The 25399-nt window shown below is 46.9% G+C and overlaps 1 protein-coding gene across 1 annotated transcript in view; it reads left to right on the top strand.

The window, feature by feature from the left end:
* ARVCF (ARVCF delta catenin family member) overlaps positions 1–25399 on the top strand; it is a 169114-nt gene that overhangs the window by 126368 nt on the left and 17347 nt on the right. The gene's annotated exons all lie outside the window — the stretch shown is intronic.

Here is a 25399-nt window from a genome sequence, read left to right as displayed (position 1 = left end):
TGTTCCAGTGAATTGGAGAGTGAGGGCAGGGGAAGAGTTCAATTTTTTGTCTTTACTGGTAGTCAGTCCTCTCCTGAATACAGTATTCCTCCCTGTCTGTACTGAGTAGCACTTGTAGTTTTCCAAAATCGGGAGGTTCACAGAAAAATTCTTCTGCATTGCACTTTTGTATTTCGGCTCCGGCAGAGGTGAAATCTTTCACAATCAATCTGCATTCCCTTCCTGCATGCAGGGTGCTCTTTTTAGTTGGAGATAAGGAGATGGTCTGGGATCTCGCCAGACTTCTTACAGCATTGGGCGCCGTTCTGATACTTGCACAGGTTTTCATTTAAGTGTGTGCGATGTCATTGCAAAGATTCAGCCGTTGCCATGGCAACTGCTGCGGTGCCACCCTGTCAGCCTAGCCTTGCAGGAGAAGCTCTCCCGTGGCACCCTCACCTTAATGATCTGTCAATACCCAGAGCGCCTGAGTATTCTTCAGAAGGAAAATCTTAAGCTCTTCCTGCATCACTTGTACAATTTCAGAGAGTGTGAAGAGACAGCGTGACTCAAGGGAGAGATCCTTGGACCCGAGATACCTGAATTATGTTACTTTAGTGACCTTGATCGAATCGACTGATCTGTGCTTCAGTTTCCTTACTGTAAAAGGAGGGCAGCAGCAGAGGCCGTATCTACCACCCTTAGAGATGTGCTGATAGTCAGCAATGGTATAGTAATTACACATGTAACGTGCCACACTCTCGCTTAGATTCGTGGGCCGTGAAGCTCTGACTGACAATATGCAAACTAATCCTAATACATAGATGGATCGCATCTGTTTACAGACACCCTTTACAATGGGTACAGTTTCTAGGCTAGTTTCTAAACACTAATTTTCATTTGGTGCATTATTGCACAAGATACTAATGCACTTCTTAGGAGGTGCAGTGCCGTCCTGTTCGGAGAGGTGGAGGAAACCTCTCCTAACCAACCTTCACCTTGATGCCCTCGGTTCGGGGCTGGGCGTTGGTTACACTGCAGAGTCAGGAGACTTCCGAAGGATGCAGAAAAAGAAAGGAATGCAAAATATAGCAAGGCCTTCAGGACTTTCATTCCTTTCCAAATGTGACTGGAATGTAGGTGCCACTAAAGGGAAAAGATGGAAATCAAGGATTTCTGCAAAGATATGGATCTTGCATAACTTTCTTTAAAATAAGATAAAATCTTCCATGTGGCTCCGCTAATGGTAGAAGTGCTGTGGCGTATCTGATGGGAGACGTATCTGTCTCTCTGAGCTTACACAGCTCATTATCATATTCAGTTGCTAGAAATCACACACTCTTGAATATTTCAAGATAATTTCTTTGGTAATTTCAAGATACCCCCATTTAATCTAAGCAGAACAGATTTTAGTCTGATGGGGTGGGTTGACCCTGGCTGGACGCCAGGTGCCCCCCAAAGCCGCTCTGCCACTCCCCTCCTCAGCTGGACAGGGGAGAGCGAAAATATAACAAAAGGCTTGTGGGTCGAGATAAGGACAGGGAAATCGCTCACCAATTACTGTCATAGGCAAAACAGACTCGACTTGAGGAAATTAGTTTAATTTATTACCAATCAAATCAGAGTAGGATAATGAGAAATAAAACTGAATCTTAAAAACCCCTTTCCCCCACCCCTCCCTCTTCCCGGGCTCAATTTCAGTCCCGATTTTCTCTATCTCCTCCCTCCCAGCGGTGCAGGGGACGGGGAATGGGGCTTGCGGTCAGTTCATCACACGCTGTCTCTGCCGCTCCGTCCTCCTCGGGGAGGGCTCCTCACACTCTGCCCTGCTCCAGCGTGGGCTCCCTTCCATGGCAGACAGTTCTCCACAAACGTCTCCATCGTGAGTCCTTCCCACGGGCTGCAGTCCTTCACAGACTGCTCCAGCGTGGGTCCCTTCCACGGGTGCAGTCCCTCAGGAGCAGACTGCTCCAGTGTGGGTCCCCCACGGGGACACCAGTCCTGCCAGCAAAGCTGCTCCAGCCTGGGCTCCTCTCCACAGGTCCTGCCAGGAGCCTGCTCCAGCGCGGGCTTCCCGCGGGGTCACAGCCTCCTTCGGGCATCCCCCTGCTCCGGCGTGGGGTCCTCCCCGGGCTGCAGGTGGAGACCTGCTCCACCATGGACCTCCATGGGCTGCAGGGGGACAGTCTGCCTCGCCATGGTCTTCCCCGTGGGCTGCAGGGGAATCTCTGCTCCGGCCCCTGGAGCACCTCCTGCCCCTGCTCCTTCCCTGACCTGGGTGTCTGCAGAGTTCTCTCTGACGTTCCCCTGCCTCGCCCAGTGGGCTGGGGGTGGGCAAGATCTTGGGGGGGACGCAGCCAGGACAGCTGACCCACGCTGGCCAAAGGGATACTCCATACCGAATGGGGTCTGCTCAGCAATGAAAGCTAGGAGAAAGCAGGGGGGAGGCATTCGTTATTACAACGTTTGTCTTCTGGAGCAACCATTACGTGTACTGAAGCCCTGCTTCCCGGGAAGTGGCTGGACATCACCTGCTGATGGGAAGTGGAGAATAAATCTTTTATTTTCCTTTGCTTCCTCTCGCAGCCTTTGCTTTTGCTTTATTAAACTGCCTTTATCTTGACCCATGAGTTTTTCCTCTGTCTTATTCCCCCCCTCCTGCTGAGGAGGGGAGTGATAGAGCAGCTCGGTGGGTACCTAGTGTCCGGCCAAGGTCAGCCCACCACATCTGACTACATATCTCATGCTAGATTAGGTCAGGAGATTAGTCCCACAGCATTTTGAACGAAGCCCTTTAACATGGAAAAAGGCATGAGAAACTATTCATTTGTATGCTAAGATTAAAAAATAAATTCACTGATACATTTTTGTTCACTTTTTTACTAGTAGCTTCCTGCTAAGCATCTAATTTACATGAGAGTTCCTGGGTATTAAAGGTTCTAACAAGATTGCTAGGACTTTGAATTGTTCGGTAAGATAAGACAAATAAAATTGCAGTTTTAAAACCCGTAAAAGCTCCGGTCAGATCTGTGCCATAGAGTATAATTGGCTCTGATGAGATCAGCTCTCAGCTGAAGCAGAACCTCGTTACCAAGACTGAAAAATCATGCAAGTTTTAATGATCAAAAGCACTCAGTTTGAGTGACACAATGAAGTGCTATTTCAAAAATCAACAATTATAGATTAATGTCTTTCATGTATTATTAAAGTAATTTTAAAGTGAGTTTTCAGCTGGCATCTTTGTGGGCACGTGAAACTGCAGTAAGAAGATTTGTTCATGCAATGCAGCAAATGAACGTTGTGGTAGTTAACAAATACGGGGATGCAGTGTCGTTAAGTTTCCTGTAGTCTTCTAGTCAGCATCCATGGTGCTTGTCTGGTGTATCTAAAGATGAGGTTTCGGGAACGTACAATCATGATTTCCCTATAAAATGTTCTCGGGTATGCTCACTGAGCTTAATTGATAGCGTGCTTGTGATCGCTTGAAAAACCGCAAACTAGAAGCAGTGAACTAGTTCAGACCCATTTTCTATCATTCTGGAAACCTCGTTGGGTCTCCAAATGACTTCAATTGCAGGAACCTCTGCCGGTCCTGCAGCGAGCATCAGAAGGCCAGCACCCTCCGCGGTGGGCTGGCGCCCGTGTGGGCGGCAGGGCTCTGCTCAGCCTTTCTTCAGGACGGCGTCGGAGCACGTTCGTATCCCCAACGGTCCGAAGGCTCTTGTGAGTTACTACCTAGTTTAAATGCTAGTCTTTTTTTTTTTTTCCCCTGGAATTTGTTTGCTCTGGAGAGGAATGAATGAAGGCAATTCTTTTTTTCAAAATGATGAACTAGAGTCTCCTTTTCTTCTGATTGCTCTTAGGTTTTTAATGGAAATCAGATTTTGCTGCAGCACAGCATTTCAGCAGCCCTGAAACCATTTCTAAGCCTTTAATAATTTTATGTGCTAGGCATTCTGGCAGGGGAAAGCTCCCAGTTCAGGGTTGTTATCTGTGGTAAACTGGATAATGTCAGATGGGAGAACTTGCAGTGCTTTCAGAAGCTGTCTCATCTGATATTAAAAAATAAATATATATGCTCTGGCAGCGTCCAGAGTACTGCTGTCTTCATGAGGAGAGGTTGTGGAAGAGAAGCTTCTTGTTTCCTCTTTGTTGAAAGGAGAATATTTTTTCCTGATGGTTGGAGAGAGGGAGGATAAATTTTTGGGGCAGCAATAAGAGCTTGCATAGAGCCATATGAGAAGGGGACAGCACTGATGAGAAATTATGAATGCTGTCCTCGGGACCTTGCTAAATTTAGTACTTTCAAAAATTCCTGCTTCTGTGAGGGGGGGGAAAAAGCCTTGCTGAAATCCCAGCCCCAGTATAAAGTAGGTCACCGACAGCGGTGTTGGCCGTCTCCTCTGCAGCATGTTCTCCTCGCCCTGCCGCAGCGTGCACGCTGATGTCTCCCGCGTGCACCGCAGACACGTAGCACAGCACAACTCCTTCGCTTTGCTCACCGAGTCCCTGTTTCTGAGCAGGAGCAGTGACGGGAGGCTCGTGCATCGGGGGAAGATCAGGATTAATCATATCTGTGCAGAGGAAGGCAGCGTCTCAGACGGCAGACTGTGCGATAAGGGTTGCTGAAAAGAATTAGCATTGATATGTGTCAGCCCCCTGAAGACGTTATAAAGGTTGTAATGTTTAATCCTGCTGATGTGAAGGTGTTGGATTGTCCGCCTCTGTTCATCAGTGCTGGGACACGGGAGGAGAAAGTCCAGAAGAGCAAAACAGCTTTTTATATGGAGTCAGCAGATTATTCCTAATTAAATCCAGGCCTCTGTGCTATTTGGTTTAAGCAAATCTCGTAGCTTCTTGTTTATGCACACATACATCCAGTGGCGTAAAAGCAGATGCTCTGTGGTGCTTTGGGTGTTGAAGTTCAGCTATGGTTTCAGTTCATCTCATTAGGGAGTTGAAAGTTTTCAGCCATAAGGAGACAAGTGCAGGTGCATTTCAGCCTGGTGGATGAGCTACCTCATTCTATCCTTTAAATCAGTTATTGAAGTGGTTATTAATTTATCTTTTCCATTTTGATTATTTAAGCTTACTTCTGCTTTAATGGGAACATAAGTTTAGGAGAGAGTCGAGCAGAAATACTGAACTAATGCTAAAGCTGCTTATAGTTGAACAAGTCTATTTTATTGCAGCAGGGACCTCACAGAAAAGCTGAGTTTCTGTGAAAGCTCAGCTTTGTGTGCACACTTACCCTGGTCAGCAGCCTGTGTAGGCAGGGAACGAGATCTGGGGTGAACTTGCCAGCAGGTGAATTTCTTCTGTCTCCGTTATCTGAAATTCTCAGTTGCTTTCCGTGTAGCCTGAGCTGATGATAGATTTTCTGTTCCAGAAGGTGAGCGTTTGAATTCACTTATAAATCTTTGTGTTACTGCTCCAGGAAATTGGACTTCCTGGCACTGTCAGGGTAATGACTTTAACTCAGTAGATTACAAAAATGCGGGCAATTTGTCTTCAGCTAAAGGCAATGTGTAGTGGGGGGAGAGAGAAACTTCGCTGAAGCTTTACTCTGACTTTAGGTTTGTAATTAAGATTAGCTGTTGTTCTCGTTTCACTGCCATTTTAATTTGCTTTCTTTAAATCTTTACAAGTTGACTCAAGCACTCACCTGCCCTTTCCAGCTCCCTTCAATCATTAATTTTGACTGTCGTGTTGTGAATAAGTGGGTAGAACTGATTGATGAATGGTACCATCCACACCCCTCCCGTGCCTGCTAGTGGAGACGGAGGGACTGGGAAGATCTCTGAGAGAGCAAGTAACGTGTTCTTGTCTTACCAGCTTTTAAGTAATTCATGCACGTTGGTGAGAATTCCTATCAGAATTATTAAGTATCTCTTATTTCTGTTGCTTTGCTAAGTAGAGTGTTCATGTTGGTCCCGTGTGTTTTTCATAATTTACAAAGCAGTTAAAGATTTCTCATCTGTCTTCCAGTGCTTTGAGTCAGAGAAAACTTATTACGTTGGATAGGGAAATTCCCATATGGAGCCTGCCCTTGCCAAACTTTCTCCAGCCCAGTACCTGTAAACTCTCGTTCTTTTGCCCACCATCTGTGAGGAACTCGGAGCAGGCGCCTATGGATTTTTCCCTTCTTGCGCACACGCTCTCTCCATAGCTGACCGCTAATTGTTCTGGAACACTGCTCTTATTGTCACAAACTTCTTCAGTTCCTACGTTGTGCCGCTTCTTTGTTGAAAGCTGGGTTGAAACATGGCAGTGGGCTGCTTCCCGGCCTGCTGAGCTCTGCTCTACAGGGGGAGACTCTTACTTGTGATCTTTATGGAGGTGTTAAATTTGGTCACGTAGAACATAAATTGTAAGTTTAGGGCTGAAACTGAAGGGTTTGAAAAATTGTGAATTGGAGGTCCAGGAGTACTACTGTGTCTTTTGTCTTGTTTCTGCCTGAACACATCTTCTTCCAGTGAAAAGAATGAGTCTGAAACAGCTTCTTGTTGTTCTTAACGTGACAGCTCAGGCAATTTGAACTAATACCAAGTGTATTATAGAACAATGATTATTTTCATTTCAAGTAGACCGGCCTAAGCCTTTAAGAGTTGTAGCCTATATTGACACGCTGTGACACCTCCTGTGTTTTAATGATGTGTGCATTTCTTGCAGGAGTCAGATACGGAGAGGGTTTAATGGGTTAGCATGGATTTTAAATGGAGTACAAAGTTCTGTCACCAATAATTAACTTGATAAAACTACCTTAAAACAGAAAATCGTTCCAGTGGGAGTGTTGTTCTTTTTGCAGGCTTTTTTTAACAGAATTTACGGACAATACAAGTTCTCTGTGAACTGTAGGAGAGGTGAGCAGTGATGGGTGGTGGTGACCCATCTGCAGAGATGAGAAGGTGTTGTTCCTTGACTTCTGTCTCAGTCCTAGTCCCAGTACATACTCCAGGCTACCTAAAAGGACACTTGCTGTACGACTGTACATGATTAGAAATGTTTTGCAGTTCTTGCTTGAAAAGTTTTATGTAGGCCAGCAGGACAGGAGAAGAAGAAGGGTCTGCCTCACTTTTCAGGGACAGCTGACTTTCAAACCTGTGGAATAAACACCGCTTCATTGTTGTGATGTTCCCTGTCACTAGCTATTCTCAGGTCTTGCTGCCTGTTGCCAGGATCAGTCCGTTCTTTACGGTAGATTTTTGTCATACCCAGGCAGAGCTGCTGGACTTCATTGCTAAAGCAGTCCTAGCAGTTCATGATTGTGCTGGTTTTGGCTGGGATAGAGCTAATGTTCTTTACGGTAGCTAGCGGGGGGCTATGGTTTGGATTTGTGCTGGAAACAGCATTGCTAACACAGGGATGTTTTAGCTGTTGCTGAGCAGGGCTGACACAGAGTCAAGGCCTTTGCTGCCTCTCCCCCCACCCCAGCAGCGAGCAGGCTGGGGGCACCGGGAGCGGGGAGGGGACGTGGCTGGGACAGCTGAGCCCAGCTGCCCCCAGGGCCGTCCCACCCCGTACGGCGTCATGCTCAGCACCTAAAGCTGGGGGAAGAAGGAGGAAGGGGGGGTGATGTTCGGAGCGATGGCGTTTGTCTTCCCAAGTCACCGTTACGCACGATGGAGCCCCGCTTTCCTGGGGATGGCTGAGCACCCGCTGCCGGTGGGAAGGAGGGAATGAATTCCTTGGTTTGCTTTGCTTGTGCGTGCAGCTTTTGCTTTCCCTATTAAACTGCCTTTACCTCAACCCACGAGTTTTACCTTTTTTTTTTTTATTTTATTCTCTCCCCCATCCCCCGGGGGGGTGTGAGCAAACGGCTGTGTGGTGTTCAGCTGCCTGCTGGGTTAAACCACAACAGTGATTCAGAGTCTTGTCTTGTGATAAGCTCACCTCGCTGCACAGATGTTGCATAAAATAAATCATTAGCAGAATTCTTAAGGATTGTTCCTTCCTTGTTGCTTTTGTGCAGGCAGTAAGCCTTGAACAGCTTGGCCTTTCAAGGATGTTGTCCATGGATCCACCTCTGTTTCCTTCTATATAACTCCGTGGCATAAGGTTTAAAAAAACTAAAACCAATCCCCACCTATTTTTAACAGTTATTGAAGTAGCTGAGCAGTTAAAGCAGCAGATTTTCCCCAGATAGTGAGTTTTACCCCCAGGTACCCATGGTGAGAGCTTGTCATGCAATGCATTAGACAGCAGCAACTGGACAAAATGTTTTGGGCTTTTATCTTGGTGCGTGCTGCTGCAGCAGGACTTTGGCAAACGTGCAAAGGGCACGGTTACGCTTTTGTATTGCATTGTATTGCTGGAATCTGGATTTAATAAAACAAGTGCTCTGTTGTGTAGGAGTCAGCAAACCTCTGTAGGGGGAGGTCAGTTATATCGCTGAACATCACTGAGTGTCCAGCGTTCTCTTATGGTCTGCTTGTTTTTTATGTTACTATTCATTTGATAGGATGAGAGGAAACGGCCTCAAGCTGCGCCAGGCCAGGTTTAGATTGCATATTAGGACAAATTTCTTCGCTGAAGGGGTGGTCAAGCACTGGCCCAGGCTGCCCAGGGCAGGGGCTGAGTCCCCATCCCTGGGGGGATTTAAAAGCCGGGTGGATGTGGTGCGTAGGGACACGGTTTTGTGGTGGCCTTGGCAGTGCTGGGTTAACGGTTGGACTCGATGATCTTAAAGGTCTTTTCCAACCTAAACCATTCTATGATTTGTAGACCAAATGTGGTTTTCTTCAAGTGCTATATCATTTTAGCCCTCTCTTGACATGCAGGTGACTTAAGTGATGTTTGTAGTTCAGTAGTTAGCTAGTTATGATGGTGTTTGTCAGCCACTAGATACTTTTTTTTTTTTTTAATCCACTGACTTATGCATGTGTTGTCTTAGGATCAGCGTTGCCTTGAGGTGGAAGATGCGTGTCTATCTTATCTGTAGTTTTACTGTCATCGCTGGTAGGTGTGACCACTTGCATTCATGTAGGCATTTAATAGCCTGTATTCGTAGTAGTTATTTTTTCAGGAATATTCAAATATCAACAAGAACTCACAGTTCAACCTTTTGTCAGGTGTGTATGATCTTTCTGAATTACGCCACTAATTCTTTTCACTTGTTAACACGATTCTATCCGACAACATTTTCACTTTGGAGACTGTGAGGAAACGAATATTTTTCTGGGACAAATACTAATGATATGACTGAAACCCTGCACGGTGACTGTACCGTAACGCTGCTGAGACTCGCAGCTCTGCTGTGGGGGTTTAGTTATTCCACCAGATCATGTGAGAGGAATTTGAGGCCGTTACAGGACCAGCTCTCGCTCTGGTGTTATCTCTCTGCTCAGGAATGTAAAGAATAGTTTTGGCTTTACGTTCTGGCAGTTGCTGCCGTGTTTGTCAAACCGCTGCGTTCTCGCTTCTGAGAACGCCTTGACATTGCAGCTCCGAGCCGTGCTTTCCGGTCCCGTGCTTTGTCCGCGGGCACATCCAGGCAAGAACTGTACTTAGGGATGGGACAGGCTGGATTCCTGGTAGAGGTGAAATGGCATCTGTGGAACAGAAAAGCCCTTGCAGCTGCAGTACGGGAAAGCACAGTGTTTGTGTGACTAGGCTATCCTATAAATTCCCCGGTTAAGGGAGATTTACTTTTGTGTCAGGAAGGATTTGAGTTGGGAACTTGAAGAGTTCTGCTGCATGGAGGGGAGATATAACTAATGTGAACTGAAGAGCCTTCAACTGTGATAGTTATATGAGTCTAACCCCCCCGCCCCGGTATGGACACTTCATAGTGTGAATGTCTTTTTCAGTTTTAGATTATGTAGCTTTGAAGTTTAAGCTGAGGGAGCAGTGGAAAACAACTGCTGGGCCGGGGAGGCAGGAGGAGCGACTGTAGTGACGTGAGAGTTTCATTCAGTTCTGTGTATACAGGGTTGAAGCTCGTCTTGAAGTCATAAGGTTGTTCTTCTTGTCCATAACTTCTTGGCTCTACTATAATTTGTTTGCCTGTAGAGTTCCTCTTTTTCCTTTTGTTTTCTACCTCTGTCTTAACAGCTAGAGGTCACGCGCGAGATGAGTTAGAAAGCTGTCTTCCTTTCTGAATTGTTTCAAACTCTTCCTTCTGAAGGAGAAGAATCTGACTCACCTCTAAGGTACTTTGGTTAGCCTGGAAATACTGAGTGACCATCCACAACTATTCCTCCTCTTTATTCTTCTCTTGCGTTCTTGAACGTTCAGTCTTCCTCAGCGCGTGGAGGGGAAGGGCTGGCAGCTGAGTCAAGATTCTCCCTCTCCACCTTTAGGTCCTTTCACCTGTGGCTCTCATGGGACTATAAAATAACTGCGATAGTCAGCCTCCAGCTCCTTCTTGCCTGAGGCTGGCACCCAAGAATATAGATCTATTATAATAACTAGCAGTATCTTCAAAAGACGAGATTCCCAGGTGGTAAATTCCCTTTCCAGCTTGATGTGGATTTGTGGCCAAGTTATAAATGCACAGAAAATGAGACTTATGCATGTGGTTATAACATCTTAAACCAGAACAGCCTATGCAGACTTGCATAATAAAGTAGCCTATGAAAAACTGAACAGCAGGAACTCTACTCAAGCACATGGTAATTAGAGCAGCTACTGAGGAGATGGAGTGATCTGGAGCTTCAGCAAAAGTCAGAAAGTCTCATTTTCACATTCCAGCGTTGCTCCTGACTTGCTGAGTGGCCTTAGGCAAGTTAATTGCATTCAGATGCCAGGGCTGCAGTGAACTCCTGAAGTGCCTGCCACTTGCACTGCCTTCACTAGAATGATCACTGGTGGTTTCGTTGCTGCCGTGATAACCAGCGCAGATGGGCTGTACTTGATATGTTTGTCAAATCAGCAAAATTCTGCAAAAGTAGTATGTATCACAACTGTTGCTAGCACCACAGTGATAGAAAAATCCAATAAAAAGATCATTTCTGTTAAAGGTGGATGGTAATGGCTTGCCCCAGTGGGATATTGTGTGAATGGACTGAGGAGTTCATGTTGCAGAGGGTATTTTGGAAAGATGTAATACTATGAATTGCTTTGTATTCTTGCTATGCATGTTGCACTTACGTGTATTTTTATGGAGAAGTTCAACTGTATTATATATGATGCTCTGTCTAGGTAGGTATATACGGAAACCAATACACAACTCAAGCCCTTGGCAAGTTTTACAGCCCCGCTACACCATTTACTTCAGTTACAGCAATGTGCGCTCTCCGGCAGTGCAGGATCCTAACCCTTCAACCACTGACTGGGGTTTCATGTCCTTTATACTTGGCTACCGTTTCTGATGATAAAATAGTTAATGTTGGAAAGTGATAGTTGTCTTTTTTTTTTCTTCTTCTTTTCACGGCGTTCCCTGTGCTGTTTGCCCCCGCTAAGCATGGTTAATGCTCCTCCCTCCCCGCCCTTTGGTTTGTGTGTATGGTTTTGCATGTCTCATTTAGCATTTCTACTCTACAAGCAATTCTAATTGTTACTCTCAAACAGAATGCCTGTTATTACAGAGTGTAACTCGTTGTACAGAGGCTGCTCAAGGACTGTTTCTAAAATGAGAATGTGCCAAGGAAGTCTGCCAGGAATAAAAGCAGGAGTTGGTGGGGAGGTGCTTATCCCACATAACTGTAACTGCCTCAGTCGCTGCAGTGAAAAACTCCCTCTGTCCCTCCATCTGTCTGTCCGTCCATCCATCCCTGCTGCATTATGTCATATTTCTGCCATGCCACTTAGTTTCAGTTAAGAAACAAAACCAATGAAAGCTGAGAGACTTTCCCCCTCCTTTTAGCATAAGCATAAAAAACGAGATGATACATTGAAGAGGGGTGCCAGTCAGAACGTTGTCCTGATGGCCTAGCCGGTATTGTCGTGCAGCGCAAGGAAGGGCAACTCAGCTTCTGTCGGAATTTAGAGATGAAATTTCACGTCAAAACCAATTACAAAAACCTTGTTGCACAAAGGTTTGGTTGTCTCTAGTGTCCATCAAAAGTACCGCAGCAAAGTTCTGCTGATGAAGCTACTTGACGAGTTCAGAGAACAGCAGAAAGTTTCAGAACAGCTGAGGCAGAAAAACGGTGTAATGTTGATTTAAATCCCTGGCCAGATTTCCAGAAATAGTGTGTGCATAAGTAAAGGAAGTAGTTATAGCTCCGGGTGAGCGTTGCGAAGGCTGCGCCTTTAGGAGTAGTAGGAATGTGGATGGCTTTCTCAGAGGCCGACGTGACTCAGATGCTTTCAGAACTCAACGCTAGACAGACGTCTCTCGAATCTTCCTTCAAGCCTCTGTCTGGGATACTCTGGCTGTCCTGTCGGGTACTCTTTCACCCACAAAAATGCAGGCTAATGCCCCGTAATTAAGCATTGGAACAGGTTCCCCAGAGAGGTTTTGAAGGATTCTCTATCGTCAAAGGGTTTCAAGACCTGCCTGGACAAAGCCAGCAATAACTTGGTCTAAATTCAGCGTTGAGCCTGGTTTGAGCAGGAGGCTGGCCCAAGTGACCTCCCACACCCCCTTTCAGCCTCCTTGTTCTGTGTGACTCTTGTTAGCTGATGACAAAGTCAGCCAAAGAAAGTCTGTCTGCCAAAAAAAAGCACTTTTTTTTTAGGGACAAGGTTTTTCCAAAACAACTTCATCCATGACAGCTAGCTAGGTGACTCAGATGGGAAGAAGGATGAGAGAGCCCATTTGCCCATGGAACCTGGGAAAGGAGAATATATGCAAAATGCATGTTAACTGTTGGATCTCAGGTTGGTTGATTCCTGCCCCCAAGGTATGGCTTTTTTAAAAGACAAATATATTTTTACGTATAAAATGTACTTTCTCTGGTGTCAGCACAGTAAACCGTGGAGTCCTTACAACACTACATTAATCAGATGTGCTTGTAACAGCTAATGATGGGGGAGAGAAAGAGGAATAAAAATGAAATCGTTGCGTGATTCTGAACTAATTGCAAGTTGAGGTACTCAGCTCAGGCAAGGCGGCCTTCCTTACAACACAGCCAAGGCAGGGGAGGTACGTGCAGTAAGGTGTCTAGCATTTTTTCCACTTTTGCTTGAACAGTATTTATTAGAGTTAATGGAGAGCTTTAATCATGGAGTTAATCTGAAAATTAAAATAAACTGGAACGTCAGATAACCTGTGCATTCTAAATTGCAGAAGTCACTGATGCTCATTAGTCAGACTGAAGCTGCAGTTGTGTTTTGCAGAAAGGCAAATAAAGAGCATAAAAAAATTAAGACTTCTGTTTCCTCAGCATTAATTTCTAGTGCGTTTACCTATGCAGCTGCTGCAGTCCTATTATCTGACTCATTACTTTGTAAACCACTTTGAGATATCTTGAATGTGAAAGCTGCTATATAAAGCCGTATTTATTTCTATAACCCTGAGTGCTCTGCACAGGCTTAAAAGCTCCCCCCTTCTCCAACATGACAGGGGAACGATATGACTTAATGTGCCATATACCTCTAACTGTGGATTGAAGAAAAATGACCTTGAACTGAGAGGCAGGCATTTTACATTGTAAAGCAGACACTTAAATTTACTTGTCAGCTGGAGGGGGGGTCTTACCTCTGCATGGTTTAGAAAGCAATGTCAATCCAACTGTTCATTGCTCTGAACCCACCAGGAGCTTGATTGCTGACCCAGGCATTTTCCAGTGGTCAGCGTGAATGGTGATCAGTATGCGGTAGAAGGAGAGCATTTTTATTTTGGCCTCTCAGACCATTAGTTTCAGCCCTGAATTTTCTGTATCTTGGTCACAGGGAAAACTGGAAGTCTGTAATAGCATGAAATGTTATTTGTCTGTTTAGGAACAGACCATAGTTCAGGCTTATCTAGAAGGAGGATACGCGAAGAGCAACCCTTCCTCATGTCCAGTTCGGTCATGTTTTGCACGCCTTGCGGTCTCCTTACTTTGCTGAATATATTGTTGCTTTTGTAGGAGACATTTAGAGCAACTTCATATTCTTTTTTACCAGAAGCCTCATTAAAGTGTAAGTACCTGACGCACTGTGACAGTCTGCTTGAACAGGCCAAGCCTAGATAGGCAAGGCAGCAACGGGGCGGGAGGGGAGGGGGGGACCCGGGCTGCCGCAGGATTCAGCGGCAGAGCTGGGAAGAGAGATGAGGTTTCCCGATTCCTAAAACAATACCTTTCTTGCTGGCTCACGCTAACAAGCCAGGTAGCAAGCCCACTCCGTTTGGAAACGTCAGTTCTACTTGTCCCTCTCATACAAAGCCGGGAAGAACATTTAATCTACTGAGTTTTGTTTTGAGACCTCTAAAATCACAACCAGCAAATCTGTAATCATGATTGAGCATATAATTGCATCTTGTCCTGCTGAGAGCTTAAAAATGATGAGCAAGAAAAGCGTCTCCAAAAACTCATTCAGAATGTGAGGGGACAAGAATAAGATCTAGAGAGAGGATTTGCCTTAGCTGGGGTGTCCCCAGTGACCTTCAAACACTTAGGAAATGAAAAGTCTGCATTCCTTGCAAATGCAGCTTTCCCACTCCCCGTCTGGGGATACTTTGGGCACGGAGTCATAAAACGTGCTGGTGATGACTGCAGAGCACAAAAGGCAACGTGGGGATGTGTAAGAGGAGTGTCGAGGACGACCGAGGTGTTAGTTGCACTGCAGTGTGTTTGGGATTTCTCAAGGAATGAGAAAGTGCGGGTGTTAGGGGCATGAGACCTAATCCCATTTATTCAATTACATGAGCGCTGCTGCCAGGAGAGTACTTCCCTTCAGGTTGGTGCTAGTGTCTAAAACTTAAGACATGGTAAAGGCATGTGTGACTTAAATTTGGGCAGTTCTGCAAGGTTTTGCTTAATAGTTAAATCCTAACAAGCAGGTCCTTTCCAAGTCCTACGTACCGGCTTGCTGAAAGCAATGCTGAGATTGAACCCTTGGAAATGAAACTGTACTGGCAGTTTTCTGGGTGGCTGGATCCCAGCTTCCCTGAAACACTTAAAATGCGGTGCCTCTCCCCTCACTGCAGGCTGGCGGCCTATTTCTGGATCCAGCTACGGACTCAGACGGCCCATGAGAAGCCAGCAGGGCATTCGTATCGCTGCCTTACATATATGAATGATTAGAAATGGGTATAGGTTGTAACATGATGGAAATTTCAATACTCTTGAGGAAGTATCTCACCGTATTTACACTTACACTGACCTTTTCAGAGTTACCTATAGGCATGAACAACCTCCACAGTAAATGTCAGCTTCTGCTTAGAATCTTTTACATGGGTGGTTTTAAGCTAAAGTTTTAATTGCGTAATATTAGCATAAGAAGGCTGCATTGAAATTGAAAACTGTCCTAAACAAAGTGGCTGTTGGGTTAGGGATCTTTTCACTGTTTTAACGGAGGTGAAGTGGTTTCGGAGAAGCTGTCAGAGTTGCTTTGGGGTAGCGTCTGCTGTGGCTTTGCCGTAAAATCTCTCCCGTGGCTTTCTGGTGGTTTGTGAACGCGGGCCGTGCCTGTACGACGGTAGAGATGGGGCCAGGCCGCAGTTGGATGCTGCGTGAGGTTCTCGTTGCCCCTTGAAAAATGTCTCTCTGCTTCCTCTATTCATTTCAACCAAGTATCGCATCCATTGCTACCAGCTGGGGCCCCAGTCTCTTGTCTTTTTTTTTTTTTTTTTTTTTTTAAGTTGCAAATAGATTTATTTGTGGTTGTAAAATGTGTCTGTGCTTGGACAGCTAAGGCTTCAGAGAGCTACTTCTCCCCAGATCATGTTGTCTTATGTCACATTTTGGTCCAAATTTAAGTTTTATAGCAAGATCTGTGTTTCCAGGGAACCTATAATTCTATGGGCAAAGCTGCTTTTGTCTCAGTTCTGCCTGCGATTATCAGCTATTCAGTCAGCGCATCAAGCAGCCGACGCATTGACGTTTAATAGAGACTTTCCTGTTTTTCTGAAGAGCTGCAGAGAGCGGCTGGCAGAAAGGAGGAGGGCACCCCTCCGCCCCGCGCCTCCGGTGCGGTGCCTCCCAGCGCCTGCCAGCCCAGGGAGGGAGGAGCGGGGTCTCCTCTTGCCTCTCGCCACCTGTAGCCCTGCCTGGACACCGTGCTTTGAGGATGGGTGGGAAATCTCTGTTCCTGAAGGCATTCCTGGTTCTAGCTTATGCTGAAATTTGTGAGAATGGAGTGCTGTACCTTGAAAACCTGGGCTGCAAGGTCCATTTTTTGTTAGAGAATTTGAAGAAAACCTTCTGTTCATGCTGCTTCCACTCTGACCTTGACATCTATTTGACATTGAAAACATCAAATTCTTTTTCTGGGATGCTTGGGAGACACTTGAATTGCCTGACAGCAGCACAGTGACTGTAATTGAGACGGATCAGAGGCACCGGGCTGCCTGTGGGTGCGGGTGGCAGCTTTCATGAAGTGGAGAGAGGAACTGAAACACACTTTTGACTTCGGAAGCTGTAGCAGGAACTAATTAGCAATTTCAGGACACAAACAGGATCGGAGGAAGTGTTTGGGTTGGCATATACTAAATTATTTAATAAGGTGAGGGAGTCTTTCCGTATGGCACTTGCTTGTAAAATGCTTCTGAAGGCAAGACTGCAGGACCCTGCCTGTAACGAACCGAACAGGCTGCCGATACTGGTCCTGGTGATTAGGAATCGCTGACCTTTCGTTTCTCTAGGCTGAGACTGGACCTGCTAGCTTCTTCTCGGCTTGGGTACTGATGACCTTTTGCCAAAAAAGGTTAGCTGTTTCTATCCAAATGTTTCCTTCCTACTGGGAAGTGTTTTGAAGTGTTTGATGTTTCCGTGAGGGTAGATCCACTGGAGAATAGACAGATTTATTCTTCCTTCTTATTTGAGGAATTCAAGCTGTGGAGTTCTGCTGCCCTTCACTGCCTTAAGCAGATGGGCCTCTAACAAGCAGCTGAATTGATACGAATAACCAAACACCTGTGTAATGGCTTATGACCATTATGAGACTTTATATACGAGTCATGGTAGGAGTGGAAGTGTAAGTAGACTCGCTGAAGCATGAGTAACCCAGAAAGAAGCTTTCAAATTGGCTTCCAAGCGCAGTTCAGCGTGCGTGAGCTGTGAAGGATTTTGTTTTTTTTCTTGAAGTTGTTTTTCCCTTGGTACCGAAGACGAAACTCAGACAGGCTGCGAAGGGGAGAACCTGACAGGTGCCAGCCCGAGTGGAAATGCCGTCTGTCGATCCCTGTCTGTCGCAGCTCTGAGCAGCGCCCGTCGCCGAGACATCCAGAGGCTTGTCAGGAGGGTGCGGGCTTTCAAACCGGAGCACAACCTCCCCCAGCAGCAGGACGGTGTTTTGAAGCGCAGTCAGCGGAAACCCCCGTAGTCCCATAGCTGACAAAGCAATCCCGTTTCTGTAAATTCCCGAGTGATGGAGGATTTGGGTTTGCCCTGCTGGTTAAGATTCAGTGCCAGCGTCCCAGTGCGTGAAGGCAGAGAGGGGCTGATCCCACAAGGTGCTGCGGGTCCCCCAGTCTGCCGGCCGGTTCCCGCCTGATGCTGGTCCTACAGCTTTGCGCTACGTAGCACTTCGGCCTCTCTCCCACTCCACAGCCCTATGTGAGCTTTCGTTTACTGGCCTACTCTGTCCCATGTAAGTCATACAGCAGGGGAGGGCACGTGGTGGGACCGTGCCCAGCCTCATGCTCTGGTGCAGTCCATCCAGTCTCTTGGAGACAGGGAAGAAGATGCTTCAGAGGTCTGCAGAGGTGAGAAAGAGTTTTCTGTGCTTTTTCCACCTTTCTTGCGTAACTCAGTACGTAATGTCTGAGGGTGTGTGGATATTTCACCTACATCGGTGTTACCATGTAGGCTTTTTATTTTGCCTTGTAGCTGTCTTCTGTGTTGTTTTTTTCCCCTTTTCTGTGCTTCCCTATTTGCTGGGTTTTTCTGACAGTAAGTTTATAAAGCTGTTCAACATCTAAACAGTTCTGAATAATGTCAGAATCTTTTTAATAATATAAATTTACTTAAGTGGCATCTGGAGCCAAGGACTAATGCATGATTCCTTTTACAGTAAGCTTTTCTGAGCAGACAGGTTTCTGCTGCTGCGCTGGGAGGCAGCTAAAAGCTCGTTAGCTTCCTGGAGTCAAAGCAGCTGATTGGCATCTGGAACTGCAAAGCTGAGCTTTACCAGGGCTGGAGGCCAAAAAAGGGCAGTTTGGAACACATGATCCTTAGTTAAACACACACAAAAGACCAGAGGAAAGAAAATGGTTAGGTCCGGGCTGCCACAAGTCGAAGGAAGGAGTCTCTTAACAGTGCTGTTGATTTTCAGTGATGACTCTCGTTCTGAGACATTTCTGTGTTACGAGGCTCTTGGACTTGTTGATAAGACACTAACAGCAGCACGTTGTGTTTTATTACTGGGCATAGCTGCAGTGTGGTTTTTTTATGGGCTTTCCTTCAGGGAATCACTCAGTATCTCTCTCTTTAATAAACATATTTCATACAGTCGGCTCGAAGCTTCTGACGGTCGGGCTGGACAATTGGGCATCTGCACTAGGAACAGCAGTGGAAAGAGGCTGCCTTAGATTTCAGGTCCGTTCAGCTGCATCATGTGGCAGCTATGATCAGAAAAGCAGTAGCGTGCTTTCCTGAGCTGAATGTGGGTTTTTCAGGAAAATGCTTTTACCTGGCTTTGTTTTTTTCAGTTTAAGGAAAAGTCCCTGAAAACACACGGGTTCTGGCATGTATACATGAATGTACAGTTGTAAAACCACATTTGTTTATATAATGTGAAAAGTAATAATTTTCCACAAGTTCCCAATCCTCATTAGCTTTGCCAGCCGTCTCTCTATTCCTTTTGTTCCTTTGGGAAGGCTTAGCTAAATGGAAAAGGCTTGCAATGTGCTCCAAAAAGCAGTGAATTCGAGCCCTACCAAGGCAGAGAGTGAGCAGGTTCCAGCCTGGAGATTCCTCCGTTGAAAAGCTTTCCCCATTAAGAGGAGGGGTCCATCTTCACACCTGCGTGTATCAAATGAGGCTTTCTGTAGCCTCAGCTCATTACTGTGTCCTTCCAGAGTCGCAAATGGGGAAGGATCTTCGGCGGTGCCGTGGATGTGGGTTGTTGGGGCGTCCCCGCCTGTTGCTGGCCCGCGCTCGCAGCTCTGAGGGCAGTAAGCTGACGCCTCCCTGAGCCTCCGCGTTTTCTACTGGTGTAACTGGCCCAGATGCAGGGAGCCAGACCAGCCAGGCGGGCTGGGCAGTGTTCTTATTGCTAGCGTGGATTGTGCAGTCCTTGCAGTTGCTATCTGTGGCTGAAAAGGAGGGGTGACAAAATAGAGCTGTTTGGTGCCAGGCACAAGGAGAGACCCCTCAGGGCATGTCAGCCATCACCAAGCCCTACCATCTGGGTCCTTCCAGAGAGGAGAAGAGAAACAAGGCAGTCGTGTGATCCTGGGCCCTCCCAGAGACAGGGACAGACACGTCAGAAGCACCCGCGGTCACTCGCAGCAGCAGCAGCACCGAGATCTAAAAGAAGAAGCGTGGGCATTTGACCTTGTCCACTGTTGTTCTAATATTGCTGTTATGTAGCAGACAGCATCTGGAAATTCAGGTTTTCCCTCCCAGGGAAACACAACATGATCGATGACAGGCTTGGTATTGATCTTGTATGCACAGGCCAAATTGCTGCCTGTGTAAGAGGTCCCCAGTGCCATGCGCATCAGCGCCGTGCCAGTGTCCTTTCCTACCGGCTGTTAGGGGCACGTGTCCAGCCGGAAAGCTTCAGCAAGAAGCCTCCCTGGAGGCAGCAAGCAAGCTTGCCGCAGCTCGGAGCATTTGCATTGCCGCTCCCCTAGCATATTGATCCACTGTCAGGGAGATCACCCGCCTGGTAAGCCTAATCTGTCTTTTGTCTTAAAACCCTGTAGTGGTTGAGACAAGAGTAAACGACAACCGGGTAAGGCTGCCCCAGACGCAGAATTTCTCCAGGCAAGAGAGCGTTCGCCCCCAGCTCGGTCTCAGGTGTGCCTGAGCTGCCAGGAGCGCGGTACCCTTGTACGGCTGGCAATGTCGCACTGCGAGACCCTGCAGAGCTGGCAGTGCGAATTAGCGTCCTGTTCGCTCGCGTACGTGAGCCGGGATTTTGAACCAAGTCCTGTTTTGAGATTTTGCAGTGGTGATGCAGGGCCTGGGGTGCGTTCCGGGGGCTTGCAGACACCGTGGTAAGCTGGTTATGGAGAAGGGGAACCTGTACTGCCAAACAGATCGTGTTTGATACGTGGCTCGCAAAGCAGAGACTCGGGGGGGGGGGGAGGGGGGGAGGGGGGTGAGAGAGGGAATGTTATTTAACGTTTGATTTTTAGATACAAATTGCATTTCAAAACAGACTTGCTTTTGGAATAACATGATTATCCTGTTCCCTTTAAAAGAAAATGCATTCAGTTATCACTGTGAAGTAAATAAAAATAACTTTGGATCAGAGAAACTGGCGAGAGAGCAAGTGTTAACATTCCACGTACTGTACTTCATCTCCAAGGTCAGATGCGAGTCTTCTGGGACTGGGGTAAAGGAAGCTATTTACATGAACCATCCATTTTAATCATTCAGCCAAAGGGCTTAACGTTCACTTCGGGTCCAAAGCATTGTTGCTTGTAACAATGGTGTTTCTCAAAAACAAACTAAAAACGCTGCCAAAGGTGACCTAGAAATGCGTACGTGTGCTGCAGTTCCCGGCGTGCCCCCCTCGCGCTCGGTGCAGGCCTGTCGCAGCTCTCCCTGCGCTGCAGCGGCCCCGCTGTCGGGCGTTCGCTGCCCTGCGGGAAGGGGACGAGGGGACGGCACGTCCCCCTTTGGAACCAGTAGCTCGGGCAGTGCTCTAGTCATCTGCAGTGACATTCGGATCCTTATTAAGTGCTGGTCCTCCAGAGCCTTCGCTGCTGATGAGCGAACAGAGGGGAAGGTTGTTAGCAGAACATCTCCAGTCGCCAAGAGGCTTAGCTGCGTACGTGGGGAAAAGGCCTTTGTTATTGGGCAGCGTGTCAGACGCTGGTGGGAGAAACGCTGCTCGCAGGGCCTTCGGAAAGGGAAAACTGTATTAGCTTTAAAATGTCTGCTCACAGAAAACAGAAGTGCTGGAACTCGCAGGAGGTCAAAATGGGTGGTGTTTAATCGAGCCATCTCTTTGCTGAATTGCATATTCTTTGGCTATGAAGTGGGATATAACCAACCTCTTACAAAGCACTCTCTGTAAGAGAGGTTACTTTGACAGCTTGTGGAGCTCGGGAATTTTAAGGAATAATAGAAATAGCAAAAGCCGTTTGCTTTCCCAGGCATCCTTGTTTCTCCTGCGCTGCCTTGCCCTCCCGTTTCCCCTTGCCGCCTTGCTGTCTTCCCCGCCGTCAGCCGGGCTCCTTGTGTTGGTTTCTGCATGGCTCCACGCTTGGTGGTGCCGGTAGCATTCCTGTTATCTCCTTCGGGGGGTGCTTCCCTGTCTAACTAGCGTGCCATTGTGCTTTCATTGTGGGAGTACGGGGTAAACTGGAAGGGTTGACGTAATTTTAGGACTCGTGTGTGACTTGGTAGATGAGTTGGAAAGGTGACGCACTACGGCGTTCATTTTCTAAATAGAAAAACTCCTCTTAAACATTCCCTTCAGCCTGATTCGAGTCTCGTGTGTCCCATATTATTCTGGTTTTTTTCAGTGCTATTCAAAGGCTGTTCTGCCTGTCTTCACAGCTCCTGCTCCGTGGTGGATGCTGCATTCTTGATTGAATCTCTGCAGTAAGCGTAATACCTGTCCTGACTCGTACTGTACCTTGAAGTGAAAGCTATAGGGACTATTCAGAACTTTCACCTATTATTTCCTCCTTCGTTGCAGAGGTGTGCTCTGCCTCTGTTGTATGACACTCAGTATTCTACATGTATCTGCATCGAGCTGCATTCTCCATCAATTATGGCAAGCATTTGGCTCTGCTGGAGCTGGCTGCGTTTTCGCTACTGTTAAGCCTTTCAATTAGAAGAATCTTGCAAGTTCATGTTGGCATTCAAGCTGCTTCGTGCACCGGGTGCTGAAGCACAGCATACAGATGGAATCGAGCTGATGGGTCGGGTTTTTTAAGGATCTGATTACTGTTTTTATAAAAGTAACCAGCTGCCTCCCCCCTGCCTTCAGTGGGGTTTTCATGTAGTCTATTATAAAGCCATACTGCGGGGCGAGGCGTTCCTGACGGGGAGGGTTGAGCTGCTGCACTGGTTTGCTGCTTACATGTTCTGAAAACATTTCTGTAGCAAATAATTCTGAACTCTGGTTTACAACTGTTTGACTTGCAAACAATGAACTGCACAGGCTGTAATGAAGTTGCCAGCCTGTTGTCGGCAGAGGGCAGGAGTCCAAGATCCGTGGAGCTTTTCTTCCTTGCAGAATCAAATTGTTCGTTTCTTTTACTGACATGATTCTTTACTTTTTTTTTTTTCCCTTGTCCTTTTTTTCTTTCTTTCTTTCTTCTGGCTCATAGCTTCCTAGTTGCTTAGGGAGCTGCTTGCTTGTTCTACAAAGCCTGTTGGTATATGACCTTGCGGGAAGCTGCAGTTGGGGCTCCTCTCGCTCCATCTGCCGGTAGCGGTCACGTCTTGCTGTCGGCATCGGCCGGCCCAGCGGATGGCCGCATTTGGGAGTGGAGCGGCTCGGTATGGGCACGTCAGGCCTTGAACTCCCGTTCCTGGTCGGCACACCCTCGGTGTGGGCCTGGAGTGCACCTCTTGGTTCGGTTCCATCCCAAAAGGAGTCCAGGCGATGCTGGCTCTTCTCTGCGTGGGGAACCAAAGCGCAGTAAGTGGGAAATTTGCTTCAAAACTGGTCCGAATCAAAACACTAGTGTAAACATGCCTATGGACGCTGCAAGAATGAGTAGCTATCAGAGTTCATTTTAGAGCTTCCCCCCCCCCCCCCCCCCCCCCCCCCCGGGCTAGGGGTTTTTCATTTTTCCTACAGTGTTGCCGGCATCCCTCCACCTTCGTATGAAATTGCCTCTCTTTTTAAACAGCAACCCAGAGGTTTTGCAGGGATAGAAAATGGAGCAGCACATTTCTGCTGCAGCAGTAGGAGAACTCTCATCTGACCAGTATCCACATGTGTATAATTTCCCGTGCCTGTAGGGGGAGAATAAATCCTGAATGGGATGGGTGGTGAAGATTTGGCAACCTTGCTCCAAAGAGAGTTGTCTGAATTTGGGATTAAGCTGGCGTATCAGAGATAGGCACCTGGTGCAATATCCTGTTATTGCCAGAATGTAGCTAAGTATAGGCACAGGCTCAGCACTGCTAAGATGAAAGCAAATAGGTTTGTGGAGGAGAGTGTCCAGGAACCGCGGCACCATTCTCGGCACGGGGACCGAGGGTTGCGCGGCTCGAGGTGGCTCATCGCCCCCGCTTAGTTCCTCAGGTGTTTTCTGTGCAGGATTGAAATTGCTGTCAGTGCTGTCACCGTTCTGTGGGCAAATAAAGGATAATCCACTTGGCACCTCCTGGTAGCCTGAGCTTCGCACAGAACGAATCCGTTTGCCAATTTTGAGCAATGCTGCTGCAAAGCAGCTCATCTTCCCTTCTTCAGGAAGGCGAGACTACAGCACCTTGGTGAAGGTGAGTCTGAACGTGGAAGATCTTCCTTTGCATGCCTGTTCGTGCCGCTAGCGGGGGGAATGCTTAGATGCTGTAAGATGCCTGACGCTCACAATGACATCAGCGTCCAAGGCATTTTCTGTTTCTCTAAAAGGCAAAAGCCAATATAGTGAATTTGTTGACTTTGCTTTCTGCAACAAAAAAAAAGCAATAAATGACTTATCCTCATGCTTTTCCAGGAGGAAACGGTGTAGATTGCAACTCAGCACAAATCTGTAACCGATGGAAAAGTCTCATTTATTCCAGGAGAAATTATCTTTTTAAGGACAGTGCTGAATCTGGGCTATAATTAAAACAGCGTTTTAAAGAAAAAGAAAAACAGTGGATGTTTTTCTCGTTTGATGTATCACCTATCACTAATGACCCTCTTTTCTCATTTCCATTTAAAAAATGGATATAAGCAATTAGCTGCATATTGCACAAAAGTAGCATTACCTGAAAAAATAATTAAGATGATCTTGAAATTAAGGAAATCAGTTTTGAAGAGAAGCAGGTGCTTAATGGAGGTGAGACCAGCTGTGCTTCCCAGGAACGTGCTTGAAGCGCTTCATGGAAAAATGTGCAAGGCCTCCACACAACACTGGAAGGAAATTCATAATAATTCAGACAAATTGCATCCTATAAATAGCAGAGCTGGATTCATTAGGACAGGAGGCAGATGGAGAAAATATAAAACTTGTTTGTTTCTTTTTAAGGGACCATAACGCTTATGAAAAGTGTCAGCTTGCTGTCGATGAGGGAAAAACCCTCCGGTGCAGCAGTAACTTTCTCGCTGTTAGGTTCTCGTCTCTGCTAATGAGCAGCCGTCCACGCGGGGCATTCGTAATACTTTGTTTTAGCAACTCCTGCCCGCCTTCCCCGGCGCAGCCGGGCAGAGGAGTGCTGCAGTGCTGGAAGCAGGCAGCGGCTGGGGGGGAAGGAGGGAGGACGGGGTGTCACGTATGGCGCGTACCGCTTGCTGACTCCCCTTCAAACAGACGCCAATGGGGCAGAGGCATCAATGGAGTTGGAAAGCGGGGGTGTGCGGAGCGAGGTGAGAATCATCCACACGCTGGCTGAGGGGTTATGCCCCAAAGCAGAAATGTACTGGTAATTGGTAGAGGAAATGCTGTGAATTATTGAAGAGAGAAGGTGAAGACATGTTTGAGGTGCTCTTCCATGAGTAAGTAGGAAAAAGGAGAGGCTTTCATGCATGAAGAGAAGCAATGAGAGAAGGCGGGTGGGAGGTGCGTGGCTGGAACGCGGCTCTGCGCGCAGGAGGCGAGCGGAGGTGAGAGGGTTGGTGCATCTCGGTATCCGTACGCAGCGAGGTGCTGCGAGAAGGAAGAGTGTCTGGCCAAAAAGGAGTGTACGGACTGGCAGAAAGGGCACGCTGTAGTCTGCACTGCAGTAACGGGAGAGGGTGAACGTGTGGGGCTGTTTCCAAGTATGCCGCAGTTATAACTAGGCACTTAAAGCCGTCAGAGAAGGCCGGCTGAACAGTTGTATTCTGTTCGACCACAGGCAAGTCTGAGCTCTCACACAGAAGCGGTAAATGTTCTGAATGAATATTATCTGTTAATGAACCTGCCTTCATCTCTTTTGCCGATCTGATTTACATTTCAGTAAAGCTTCCTTAAAAGATAACAGTGTCAAAATTCCAGTAAGCTATCCTAAGAGATTTTTTAAGTATTAGTGTTCAGGAAAGGAATACTGCACACTTATCAGGCAGCGGTGTTTTTTCTTGAGGAGTTGTTAGATTGCCAATTCACCTTGTGAAACTGCAGAGG

Source organism: Platalea leucorodia (assembly GCF_965183815.1).
Source record: "Platalea leucorodia genome assembly, chromosome: 12".
NCBI classification, from domain to species: domain Eukaryota; kingdom Metazoa; phylum Chordata; class Aves; order Pelecaniformes; family Threskiornithidae; genus Platalea; species Platalea leucorodia.
The sequence above is the reverse complement of the archived record's forward strand: the minus strand, read 5'-3'. Positions and strand labels throughout refer to the sequence as shown.